This window comes from Vanessa tameamea, chromosome 5 (assembly GCF_037043105.1).
Source record: "Vanessa tameamea isolate UH-Manoa-2023 chromosome 5, ilVanTame1 primary haplotype, whole genome shotgun sequence".
Lineage (NCBI taxonomy): Eukaryota > Metazoa > Arthropoda > Insecta > Lepidoptera > Nymphalidae > Vanessa > Vanessa tameamea.
The window spans coordinates 9,671,490-9,686,601 of NC_087313.1; the positions used below are offsets into that span (position 1 = coordinate 9,671,490).

General features: G+C 30.5%; 1 protein-coding gene across 1 annotated transcript in view; it reads right to left on the bottom strand.

Annotated features, from left to right (window-relative positions):
- The window catches only part of LOC113392272 (beta-1,4-glucuronyltransferase 1), a 57,327-nt gene extending 51,941 nt beyond the window's left edge, over positions 1-5,386 (bottom strand). The window contains exon 1 of the mRNA XM_026628620.2: positions 5,141-5,386. The gene's annotated coding sequence lies outside the window, so the exon portion shown is untranslated. The remainder of the gene's footprint in view (positions 1-5,140) is intronic.
- Positions 5,387-15,112: the final 9,726 nt, after the last annotated feature.

Consider the following 15,112-nt stretch of genomic DNA (forward strand, 5'->3'; position numbering starts at 1 on the left):
GTTTATTGCTCATCATTTCCTGAACTTTATACGAATGTCACACATACCATTATTCAGTTTAAAATTTATAATTACATATTTTATATGTTCAAAGTAATAGCCACAGGAAACTAGTCACATGCCCACTTATCTGCAATGTGTGGGTGTTGATAAAATGTATAAATTTACGCACATGATCCAAATAAGATACGACCACACTTGCTGAATACATTTAATTACATATATTTTAAAACGTCAGTGAATTGATAAACAGTTGCGTAATATGAGCTACTAGAAATGGACAAAAATGCCATCTCATTTTATATTATAATTTTTAGAAAGCAAAAACGTTACGAGATAATACTCGAGATATATTGGTCGGCCACGGCTTCACTTGCGTTTTAGGATTCATCGTCAGGTGTTGGAATCAAATTCGGTTCCGTTGTTTGGCCGTGAAAGCGAAACAGACACAATCAAAATAAAAGACGAAAGAAAATGTTACAATCGCATTTATAATATTTACAGGTCAAAGGTCATTCGAAGGTGATGGTAAGTTTCACCTAAAGACAGGTATTATTAGAGATAAGAACAATTTGTTATACCGAAAATTCACCACCAACCGTGGCATCGGAAATGTCATGTCCAGTGTGTTGTCCCTATAAACATATCTTCCCGATCGAAACACAAGCGCATGGAAGAATCATTAAAAAGGGGGCTCTAACATAACTATGTAACGAAAGACCCTATTAATATGTACTTATTATTTTCCCCCTAAAACGTTTTTACTGTTCAAATAATTAAGTTCTGTTGCTTGGTAAAGTTAAAGCATGCATATTAAAGGTGCATGGTTCAATATAATTCCCAATCGCATATGCGTGAAGTGATCATGGTTTGTTTAGCAATAAACACGCGATTTCACTTTGAATTATTCCCACGTTTAAAATACAAATTCAATCAATGAGACTTACTTAATTAATAATGATTAAGGAAGTACATTAGCACTTTTACTTCGTCCAGGAACGAACGGGACTTGATTTAAATGCTTGAATTGGCTCGAACTGATACAACTGCGTTCCAAACATTTCTCAGAAAGTTAAGTGAGAAAAACTATCTTTGGATTTTAAGGATATAATTATGTTGTATGGGTTATAAAAATATAATGAAAATAATATCTTAATATGTAATATTCTACGTGCGTGTGTGCGTGGTTGTTGGTGTGTACTTGAGTTTGAGTGTGCGCGCGGGCTTGTGGGTGGGTGTATGTTAATTTTAGTTAAAAAAAATTATGTATATTGCATTGAATTAATTCTCTAGTATACGCATCAATTCATTATCTACATCCCCTACGTCAAATGTATGACAATCGCGACGAATGCAGTTGTTAAATTGAATTCATATGAAGTGTCAATATTAATACATTGCAACAGTTTTCCTGTAATCGAATCCTTATACTTCGGATTATAAAAGGAAAGACGGCTTCATAGAACTATATGCTTTATTGTTAATGTGATAAGAGGGAGATATGTTTGAATAGTCGCATGTGCACATATAGTGTAGTCGATACTGCATTGTACTTGTTATTATTGTCTTCAATTGTTGGTGCAAGCGTAGAGTCAATAGTGCCCACTGGTATGACTACTCGGAATCCGACCTGTCAGTCCCGTTATTCTTAACTATCACTTTGAAAATGCAATAAAAATGGGTATGTAATGCTTTTACGAACATAATTACTACTCTCTGACGAACAGCCTGAAGGGCTTAAATTATTCCATCAATTTTGCTTGACCATCATTTCGAAATTTGATTGGCATTCATACTTTAGCGTAATATAAGTTATTTATAGACAACAACAATGATTACTAGATGTTAATTGTATTTAACAATTGAGTAAAAATAATTATCCGCATGTATCATCATTTTAAAATACTTAATTACTAAAATTTTTATTAACGTTTACCTTTTTTTAATCATAAAGATTTCACATTTTACTTGAAGGTATTTAAATCCCTCAAGATTAAAGGTCACTCGCACCTTTTTATAAACAGAGTGCCATTACAAGCGAGACGGAAGTATTCGAAAACATAAAGTAATTAGCTCGGAGTGTTGAGTTGCGTCACGCTTTGTAATTCAAATTTTTACAGCACTTCAACTTCATAGATCATCATTTTAGGAAAAACAACGTTTGTCTTTTCGTACAATGAATAAATGGAGCGTAAAAAAATCTGTCACTAACTGTGATATCTACGAAGCTTACATCTATAGTTCTTCAAGCGTATCGACCGTGACAATTTTAATTTGTAACAAGTAGGTATATATTAAAAGAAGTATTTTCATCGGTGATTTGTTATCTTGATTTTAAACAAACTAATAAAACGAATCGTTCCTGTAATTAAACTTTAACTAATTCTTTATATTTACCGAAAACATTTAAATGACAAGGAAGGTTTTATTTCGAGATCCAATTTATTGTAAAACATAAAAATGTTACTAAATTTGTGGTTACTAAGATAAAAAAAATACTGAGACTAAAACCAAATTTAGATAATATTTACTTAGTTTTACTGCTTTTTATCAGAACAATTCCAACTCTGGTCAAACGTCAAGCGTTCACATGCATCTACGTGGCCGCACTTAAAGTTTTAAAATAATTTATGGCTAATTCTTAGGTTTACTGGATGTTGTGGAATGCAGCCGGTATTGTTCGGTTATCTAAACACTACAAACCGGCGTACAAGTATTGACCAGGTATATATTAAAATAACTTGGTTTCAATTGTAGAGTTTATACACAAATGTTTGTATTAAATAAATCTATAAAAAAAATATTCTATTCATTATAAAATAATATTTTTATGTAATTAATAATTATAAATAGTTATACAGCGATAATAAAAGCTATAAACTAGCCATCATGCCTTCGGTAATGTAGACTTCAGCGTCAAGGTCATAATTTTACAGTCACTGGAAGTTTGAGGCAGTTAACATTTTTCGCTCTTAGCTTTCTTTAATAACTCAATGGTCAAGACTTTAGAATAAATTAAAAAAAAAAAAAAAAAAAAAAAAAAAAATAATATCAATGTTACATCACGTTTCATTAGGAATTAGTTAAATTCCATGAATTTTGTTTAGGAATTGCAATAGTCTAATCCATTTTCACCATCATTTTAGAAATGCCTTAAAATATTGTATCGAAAATTCTATCATTTAAATTTAGTATACCTAAATTATTTGATATAACGCCTTACATTTGTTAACATTTAATGTTTTTTTACAACATATATATATATATAAACATTAAATATATATTATTTAAATATATATATATATTTTACAACATATATATATTTAATTAATTTTATAACAGACTTATGTTATAAATATTAATGTTTATAACATAAGTCTGGAGTTATATATATATAGGATATGAAAATATTATGATTGTATGGCTACCAACAGGACAAAGAAATTAGAAACGGCAGCGATATAACTGGTAACGTTATTTACTCGTAAATTTGTCTGAGGGAAGGGGTTCATTGACCAGCGTTACGCGAACTTTAAATTACTCAACAAAATAAAGTGCATTCTGGTTTATTGGTTCATAAAAAAGGTTTCATTTTAAATTTAGAATAATAATCAATGATTTGACGAGTGCGTTTTGTAAATATTTGGAATCAGTTAGCTTAATTATAATGAATATTAATTGCGTTTCATGGAATGGCAAAGCGAACTGCAAATAATAGTGCAGCAAACGTAACGCGTTTTGGTTTACGATAGCTGTTTCAACAGCTATATAATGTTTATAATTGCATTGTATTGTTTAATTTAGCACATATAATTAGCTTGGAATCCTTCCAGCTATTGTTAGTCACTGCGTATGTACCTTTCCTACATTTATTTAGAGTCCGTCTGGTCCAAGTAGTGTGTATGTACCGGTCTATTGATTTGAAACAGCGACAGAGGGGCGTGATTCGTCCGTAACTACATATATATACATACGGACACAGCTATACCGTGTTGAAACGCAGTCTCGTTAAAATTCATAACATCGTTTTTTACGTAAACCTTAGCTGCTAATGTCTCATCAAACGCTCACGGTCGTAAACATTCAAATTTTATTGACAAAGCAAAACGTTTTCACTCCTGAATAGTTTGATTCATCTCGAGCAATTTATAAATATGATACGGTATAGTACAATACGATTATAAATGATGAAATCTAAGGTGAGTTAAATAAGATTTGAATTTAGTATAGCCAGATAATATGACAAGATTTCGCAAACATTGTGGAGCAAACGTGTTGGGTCAACCATTATGGATGGGTCTTTTAGATGTCTCACAAAGATTGTTGCGGTGTTTCATCAATCTACAATATCATCTGCATAACGAAATTTAACCAGCATTTTAAAGTGGTTAAGAGTTTTTTTATACTCGTATTTGAATCTAAATGGCCTTAATACAGTCCTAATAAATGCTAGTGCATGCCGGCACATCGACACGAACAGAATTAGCCACTTTTTATACGGCTAAATAATACGTAATTTAGTTACATTTATGCGTAATTGTTTAACTTTTTCTGGATGTGTTCCTCAAATATTCCATTTTAAATTTCGAATTTTATATATATTTAAATATGGAACATATAAATAATATCTTATAAATTATCATAATCATAGGATTAGCACCCACGTCTTTACAATATTGTTGTCAAATCCAGCGCAATAGTTTGGTGTATGAGAGACGGAGAAACACATCTATTTCTAAATGAGAATAAGGATGTCTTATTTGTTTCCGTTGAATCTCCTCATTGTACATTGTTATAATATTGCTTAAGCTTCACAGTAACTAATATATTAACGAGTTATGTCTCAAAATAAACATTTTATTTGGATTTCTATAAGATGCTAATACGAAAAACATGATTACATTTTTTATGTTAAAAGATATGAATGGAATCTGGCTACCGATATTCAGAAATTTCGCTTTCGCTGGATTGTTAGCGCGTTTCGTGAAACTATTATCGAGTCTCATTAGCATAACGTGTTGAAAAATTGCGTATTTTTTTAACCGAAGCACTTGCAGCATCCAAGTTCACGATGAATATAGAATAAACGATAGGAATGAGGAATGATAATAACATTAAACACAACCAACGGATAACTTACCGGAGTGCTATGTTTATTTTTCCCTCTGCGGATGATCCAAACCCACATTTGCAAAAAGGACGAGCCAGGATGCACACTATCGTGTTGCACGTTAAAAATAGTGCCACTCTCCGAAAATAACGTTTTAATAGCGATGTTATGCACTTGTGTTGGTTGCGAGATCGCAAGTGTCCGTAATAAAATACACGAGCGCACCGGGTAGCGGCGCGCGGTGAACTGCTGAGTCTGTTGGCAAAGCTATACGTACTTGTGTGATCGGGTAGGAAGCACGCGGCGCGCTCCGGGACGAGGGCCGTGAAAGAAGGGCCACAACCCGACGCCGTTTTTTGTCCCATCTAATATTAGCAACAAACACACGTCTGGCTTACTTCTTCGAAAGGACTGAATTATACTTTGTTGCCTTACAGTCAGAGTCGAATATGTTACGTTGATTGAATGAAAGTAAAACGGATAACTGCTAATACATTAGACGATTTATATGTCGATTGGTTTGTAAAGATCTCTTTACAGATTGAAGATAAATATTGTTTATTCTTCTCAGTTAACTCTTATTTGTTATAAAAAATATTTTCTTACATCTTCTATAGTAATTTTAAGCTACATTTTAATCTCTTTTAGTAAATCTGATACTTAAACAAATTGAAAGTTTATTTTATAATAACAATTAAACTTCTGAAATTTTTCGTCATCACGAACTTCTTTTTTATAATCAGCCGAATCGAAATCAATAAACAATGTAACATTTGTGTCTATATTTGCATGTGGTTGAACGTAGGTCGCTATCAGACTTCCGGGAGCAGTTTGTTGGCACAAGGAAGCGTCGTAATGTGTGTAATAGAAGACGAATTGCACAATTTCCTGACCAGACGCGGGGTACTGGTTCAATCTTTGATTACCCTATTTGTCGATTTTAACTCTTACTCAGTCTGATAAAAGGAAGTTAGTATTTATTACAAGCACTAGTTGTTTTCAAGATCTGGTATTTTAATCTACTTCGCAGATAATAAAAGCTTAGTTATTATTGATTAGTAGAACTTTTTTATAAAAATTATTCCGAATTGTGTTTATTTTATTAAATATATTGAATAAGAAACCAATACGTCTTTATAAAATTACCAAATTACTGTACATAATTATGTCAAAAATTTTAAAAATAAGCTTTTATTTAAACCGTGTTGTATAAAGAGTTTTTAGATAGTAGTAGTAGATATAGTAGATTGCATTATCATCAGAACCATTAGTGTTAGCAACATTTTGTACAAGCATACTAACAGGTACAGTTAAAAAATCAGAACAAAGAAATATTAATTTTATATATAATTTAAAACTTAATTTACGCAGTAGCTTCGCAAGAAATAGCCAGGTTCAAACAGTATTTTATAATATATACTTATAAAATTGTTTATCCTAATTGACTATCAAAACTCAGCCAAATATATTGATTCTAAAAAGCTAATAATAATGTTATTATCATTTGAAAATTGGTTTTTGGAGATTATCGCAAGCCCGGGTATCAACCTCAAATTCATCAGATATTCTACCGATGTACTTAGTATTGTTGTATTTTGGTTTCAAGTTTGATTGTGCTGTTGTAACTATAGAGAATGGTGATTTCTCTATAGTTACAATTACATCTTAGTTCCCAATGTTGGTGGCGCATTGGCGATAGTATTAATATTTCATACAGCGCCAATGTCTATAGACTGTGATGATCTGTTACCATCAGGAGGATAATTTTCTAACCATAAGTTGAACTGTTTATGATAAAAAAAATATACTATATTATCTGTCTTCATTATTTTTAAATTCATATCTATTCATTTACTTAAAAAAAAAACCTAATACATTGTTCACAAAATAAATAATTAATTGTTTCATAATTATTTTATATTTTCATTACATCCATTAATCTAAAAATATTGGTACATTTTTTATAAGAAGGTATTCATATCGAGTGATGTTTTTCTCAGAATTCGAAAAGGCGGACAATATTATATAATATATCAGACAATATAAAAATAAGAATGACAATTCTTACTATACCTAAGTTTAATCTAAGCTATACAAATCCTATCTGTGGTGGTAGTCTAGAGATAAGATTAGCAGATAGAATATGACTGGCAAATTTATCAAAATGGCCGTTGCATTTTGTTTATTTTTATTGGAACACTTGGGATTTTTTAATACCAAAAAGTATATAGAATATAGTTCATATTCTGTTAACAAAAATATTAGTATCTGTTTCATTGATGATGATGATGAAAATATGTTTTAGCGTTAACTCACTTGAACTGCTACTTACACTCAAAGACAATTAACAACAAATTTAATAAAAAAAAAAATAGACCGAGATCATAAATAAAAATCTTTAAGAATTAAATAATATTTTACACACAAAATTTTATAAATCGAACTTTTACATAAATACTTAATTTAACAGTTTTTTATAACATCCCGAATATACTTTAATAATAGCTAATTTTTTTTAACAAATCTTTGTGAAAGCCTAAGCCTAAAAGTATTGCGCATGACACCAAATTATGAGACGAAATAATCATATTTGTTTATGTAAAAGATAAAAATTACTTAATTTAAAGTATTTACAACATTGAAAAAATACTGTATTTTTTATTTATGATTACCTCTAGGCCCTGCATTATTTGTAATTCATTTAAATGACGTCATGCTTAAATATTTTATAAAAACATAAATATTATTTTATTTAATCATTAAATGAATGGTTCAAGCTACTTAAAATGTAGGTGCATTGAACTAATTAATGAAGATTATTTAAGTAACTCAGAACTATCGGTACAGGACTTTACTAAATTTACAGTTTGATGCAGCAAGAAAACCTATTATAAATAAGTCATTATTTAACAAAAACGTGTTAAAACTAAAGTGAAATATTGCATAATATCTCTAAATCATTAGACATGATTTTTTTTTTCTATAAGAATTTAAAGATGATTTCACTTTCAATAGGAACGCTTTGGACATAAGTTTTAATTATAATATTAACGTTTTAAATTTAAAAAAAAAATCAAATACTGTATTTACCTATTATTCTTAATTGAAATATGAGTCTTATTCTACAAATACTTGTACTTTAAAACATTTGGATATTTGTAGAATCATTATAAAAAAAATGTAATTTTAGTTAATTTATTGGTAAGAATTGAAATTGACATTGTGACTTGAAAGTTGTTGAATCATATAAAATCTTTATTATAAATAGCCACCTTCTTTAGAAGCCAGTAAAATATAAGTGCATATTATTTTCGTAATTTAAATATGACTGTATAAGTGTATAGTTAGTTATAATAATGTAATGTTATAATAGTTATCACAAAGAAAAACCTGTCTTTCTTTTTTAATTAATTTATTTCTATGGCATATATTATGACGAGCCACCTGTATGTATAATATAGGCCACCTGATGGTAAGTGGTCACCACCGGACATAAACAATGGCGCTGTAAGAAATATTAACCACTCCTTACATCGCCATTGCGCCACGAATCTTGGGAACTAAGATCTTATGTCCCTTGTGCCTGTAGTTACACTGGTTCAGTTACCCTTCAAACTGGAACACAAAAATACTGAGTAGTGATGGTTAGCGTTAGAATATCTGATGAGTGGGTGGTACCTACCCAGACGGGCTTGCACAAAGCCCCACCACCAATAAAAACAAAAGTAAACATTGAAAATGATTGAAGTTTGATAAAAGGATAACAATATTAATTATTAATATTTACTATTATCGACTAACACTAAACTATGATACTGAATCTTTGAACAAGAGTTTATCTAATTTATTTATAAAATAATATTCCATATATTATAAATAGGTCGATTATTATAAGACTAAACTAGTCTTATCTCTGCATGGGCGAATGAAGAAGAATGACCAAGGATTTATTTATTGAATAAGACTGGAAAATATTATAAATGTATTTAAACATATCCAGTTTTATTCTTTAAGATCTTACATGACCAGACCGAGGAAATCATGCGGCACTTTTGTACAAATAACATATTTTATAAAGATTTTTTTACCTTTTTCATTATGTTTTTAATTTAATACATTTTTTTTATGTGTCGTATATGATCCTATAAGGACTTGTTTCTCTGTTTGTTTTTTATTTTTCATAAATAAATCTATACTAATATTATAAATGTGAAAGTAACTCTGTCTATCTGTCGCTCTTTCAGTGCCAAACCAATGAACCGAATTTGTCAAAATTTGGTTTGAAGCAAACTTGAACTCCAAGGAACCACATAGGCTACATTTTTTATCTAACGCAAGACAACCAACCCCTAAAAAGCGAGCGAAGCAGCGGGCGACAACTAGTCTTTAGATATAGGAAGATGATGCCTAGTTCCAAGGTGGCGGTGGTGACGTTTCTGTGGAAAAAGAAAATTTAAAACATTGTGTTTTAAAACGTCAACAATATTTGTAGGTAGATTAATTATTTATGTACGAGTTGTCCAGTGAGAGGTATATGATAGAGTTATATGATATTTAAATTTAATATCTCTTTTTATTTATCCTTTTCAATATCAAGGTTGAGGTTTTCAAATTTAAAAATAAGTGTATAAATCTTTGACCACAGATACAAAACAGTACCTTAAGGGCACCACAAGTGCACGCAATTAACGGCTTTATGGAAGAAACATCATGATTCTTGATAGCCAAATAAGTAAGTCCAAATATAGTCTAGATGTTCCAACAGTTTTAATTTTCTTTTTCATAGATGCAATTAATCTCAATTATTTTGTTTTTTTATTCCACTTCAAAATACGAAGGTGGTTTTAATTCGGCCTTATGTTTTTTTAGTCTATGTTTCTTCGTCAATTGTGAACTGATTATGGTAATTCCATTTTAATTGTTGAGTTTTATATAGAGAATAACTCCATTTAAAATTTAATGGTAGAAGTGATATGAGTGGATATCGTAGAAAACGATTTGTTATATCTCTTGTTGATTTCCCACAATAATTTCACTGATTATGAAACGATTTTTTTTTAATAAATGAATTTGAAAATAATTTTGTAACAGCATAAATATTATTATTTCAGCCATTGGCACTGTTCTAAAAGCAAGCCCTTACAACATCAAAGTCCTACAAACCTAGGAACAAAGATGACCTCTGCATCTATAGTTACACTGGCTCAAGCTAAAATAGCTTTTTTTAAGTTATGTCGTAAGCACCTCATCAGGCGTTCATGTAATATTATATTAAGCCAAGCATATGTATTAACTGTCATCAAGTAAAGTTTTCAAGTATTCTTGCATAAGGGAGCCATTCTGATTTATTTTTTTATTTTCAAAAATCATTGTTTTGATATTTTCCCTTATTTATTCATTGCTTACCCAGACTACTCAAGTAGTTAATTTACAATAATAATTAGTTAGATCTATTATACTGAGCTGTTTGTCTTTTGAAAAGATGATTTTAATTTGTATTAAAAATAGACAACAAAACCTCAACTCTACCAAAAAAATTATTAAGAATTTTTTGAAGAAAAAGGTGAGTTAAGGTACGAAAGGTTTTCGAAAATGTCCGTTTTCGAAAAAGACCGAAGATGTTGTCACGGGACCAAACATACTTATAATTTAAAAAAATATTTAAATCTTTTATGACAGAAAATTATTAACTTTGCTTCTTGAGTTTTGTATAAGCTTATAAAGGTAATCGATATACAATTGAAGAATATTTGCGTGACAGAAAAAAAAAGAAAAATTATAAAAATCATCAAAAATATATTATAATAAAAATAATAAAATATAAATATTTTAAAGTTCATCTATTATTACTTTACATTAAAAATAATTCATTAAAAATCATCGTGCTCAGTATTTATTAAAGAATCAGGTTTTTTTGCTAACTAAAAGAACAAAGAAAACTAAAATATAAACTTATAATATTAACTCAAATTGAGCTAGTCCAAAGGTCCCATATGCCGAACAGTTGGTCGCGACGACATATCAATGTGACAGCTCTCGCCTTAAATATTATTGAAAATTCGTATTATAGGTGTAAATAAGTAGATAACATTTAAAATGGTATAAATATAGATTACAAAAAGTAAACAAATAAAAGCGTTCGATTTTTAAATTAAAGCTTTTCAACGTAACTTTTTTAAACTAAGTTTACCACTTTAATGGTCAAGGTCATTTTTTTGAAAATGCTAACAAGATAATTGTATTTCTACATTTGTATTTTTATATTATTACAATATCGTGAGGTCGTTAATAATTATGGTTAAATGTTTCCGCTATTTTTAATTGTGATTACATATCATTAAACATAGGTCTTTTTTTATTCTTCTATTCTATAATAACAGCGATTCTTTTTAGGTTTTAAAATATTATTAAAATAATATTCCAAGACTCATTGTACTAAAAATACATTAATACATTTATAGTAATTAAATAGAACCACCAATACTTTATTTCAGTGTACCTATAATTTAGATTTGATAAAATACACAATTTTAATAGTTTGTAAATATTAAAACGATCCTGTAGGTTGAATTCATTATATACAATAATTAGGTAAAATGAAATAAAATTATAACTAAAATAAAATGTATAGGGTAACTTCACACATACATATCTAATATTATAAACGCGAAAGTTACTCTGTCTGTTTGTCTGTTGCTCTTGTGAAAGTAATTTGGCTGTGAAGCCAAACTACTGGTTGGTAAATACATTTTCGAAAGACAATTTCCTTGTTCCGTACTTCTCAGAGCTTTTTTTTTTCGTAGTCGGATTTTAGTGTTTAAATTTATTTTATTATTTACAATCTGAGCTCAAAATTGACCCTTTCTCGTGTGACTATGGCGCTATTATTATACTTTGCGTTTTAATCCACGTTTGCAGGTTGAACTATAGTGAATTGTAACGTGGCTGTATGGTGTCTGAAACTGGCAAGGGTAGACAAATTTTGTATTAGAATCTACGTCGCTTTTAAAGTAGAGAAGAACTGCATTCAACATTTTACAGAAATTCTCAAATTTATGGGTACGAAACAAATTAATCAAAAAACATACTTTATTATTTTATAACAGAACAATAACAGCCTGTACAAATCACACTGGTGGGCTAAAGCCCCTTTAAGGAGAAGGTTTATGATGATCTTCGATAAAACAATACACATAATTCGCGACTAATATAATAAGATCATATCTTCGTAACATATAAGTAAATTTGGCTACGCATCAGCAAGCCTTCATGTGTTATAGGTCTCCATGGGCAATGACGACTAATTACCATCAGGTGACAGGTGACTGGTACCTTCTGCACGATTTTTGACTTTCACATAAAAAATACTGCGCAAGAGTCAACAAGAGTGTCACTAAAAGTGAATACATAATTACGTTGATGCGACAGTTGGCCAGACAAACAACTTCTTCAAACATTTTGTGTTTGGCCTCGTAATACCGTTAATAAGCGAGAGTGTATCGTCTAGACGAGCGTATTCTCAGAAATTATAATAGATATACAAATTCATAAGCATATTTATATATATACTAGCTGTTACCCGCGGCTTTGCCCGCGTAGAATATGAATATATTTACAAATTAACTTAAAATATTACGTTAATGTAATACCTCTTTGTAAACCACATTGGTGTGTATTTCAGCCCTTAGGGTAGAATATCCAGAAACGCTTAAATGCGAATCAACTAATTTTGAATCGGTAGCCCAAAAATAAAATTTCATGCTTCTAACTTTAATATGACGGACTTCCATACTAACCTGTATACGAAATGTCAAACTCTATTTTTCCTCTTAGGCGTAAAATATCCAGAAACGCTTAAATACGTATGAACTCATTTTTAATCAGTGGCACAAAAATAAAATTTCATGCTTCTAACTTTAAAAATGTCAGTCTTTCAGACTGTCCTATATACGAAATGTCACCTCCATTTCCCTCCTTAGGCGTAAAATATCCAAAATCGTTTAAATACGTATCTACTCATTTTTAATCAGTATCCCAAAAATAAAGTTTCATGTTTCTAACTTAGAAAATTAAGGACTTCCATACAAACGTTCAATCCCTATTTCAACATTTTAGGGGTAGAATTTCCAAAATTAGCTCCTAGTGGGTGTCATGATATGTTAGTTTATAATTGTACAGCCTAAAATATAAGTTTTATGCTTCTAGTTCTAAAAATGACAATACTTTCAACAACTTACAACCTTTCATCACCCTTTTCAACCCTTTACAGCACTTTTTTCCAAATAAAAAGTAGCCTATGTCCTTTCTCAGGCTCTAGACTATTTGTGTACCAAATTTCATTTAAATCGGTCCAGTAGTTTTGGCGTGAAAGCGAGACAGACAGAGTTACTTTCGCATTTATAATATTAGTATGGATTAATTTACCGTGTCGTATTAAAGAATTCGATCATAATTGCGGTAGCAAGTAATTACAAACAGCAATACGTTTCCTATGGAAGAACTCAGAGAGCTCCGAAACTTTTTTCGTCCCTGTCTAACAAATGTGTACTTACTTACTCAGATACAGGGCTTTGTGCAAGCGCGTCTGGGTAGATACCACCTAGCCAGTGTAACTACAGGCACAAAGGACATGACATCTTAGTTGCCAAGGTTGGTGGCGCATTAGCGACCCCTTACCATCAGGTGGCCCATAGGCTCGTCCATCTACCATATGTCATAAAAATTTTATCGTGTTATTAAAAAGACGGCCTCAGTGTAAATATTTTTCCAGTGTATTACATACTGGTAGTGCGTTGTTCAGGCCCGCCTTTGTGCAATGGTTAGGACACGATAACCTTAATCGATGATATACTACATTTTCATGCGTTTCATTTATGTTTTTTTTTTAATGTCCACTAAGTTATATTTGTGGATTAATAAAAATAGTCCTCAAACGGTCAGGAGGCCTCCAGCAGTCGGACATTTACAGGCTTAACTTTATTATTACGGCAAGAATAGGCATATTTTAGACTAAGCACAGAAGTCGAATACTAATTTAAAATAAATGCTTTTCAAGAAAATAAATCACAAGAGATCATATTCAAAGAAGATGGCCCTCTTACAATTTTATTATCGATATAATTACTGTTTACGAGCAAAGTGTAATGTTATAGGTATAAAATTATCCTATAAAATTTCGTATTCTCTTAACAATTATTAGTAATAATAAAGAGCGTGAGGGATTATCTGTCATAAAAGCACAGTTCGTCGGAGTAATATAACATTTAATTGAGTGTTATTAGCCTTCGAGATAAGTCTTAAGATATATATATATTATAATACTGTAAGATATTTTTACCTTTAAATGTAACGTCGCTGAAATTATTTAAACATGTCTGCTTCGAGCGTCAGCTTGTCTAAAAATTAAGAAAATTCAAAGGATAAAATAAAACGATGAAAAACTGGAACTATTTTGTAATTTATATTTTGCTATCTCATTTTTACTGGATTGATTTTAATATAAATCGACATTAATAATTATTCAAAAATACTAGAAACTTCCTAGAAACACAATGATGCGCGAACGTATATTCTCTTTTAATTAGACATGAGTGTATTTTATTCTATTTCTTTTAGAAAGGTCAATGACCAACGAATACGCCGGTGGTAAGTGATCAACTTCGCCAATAGATTGCTGTTGCAAGAAGCATAAACTCCTATCACCGCCAATGGGCTGCCAATCACGTGTTCAAAGTGTCTGTAATTACGTAGACTCATTTATTTGTAAACCGCAACAAAGCAATACAAAGTATTGGTGTATGGCAGAATAATAAATAATAAGTGGATGGGCCTTTACACAGCCATGTTTTCTGCCTGATAATGTTTTCCTTTAGCGAGAATGTCGCGATGGCGCGAGTGGATTTTGGGCGATATAAAATACTCGACTAAACTTTTCTCTCAAACAATATATTCTATATTTTATTTCAATATATGTACCATTGATAAAGTTGTGAATGCGGAAAG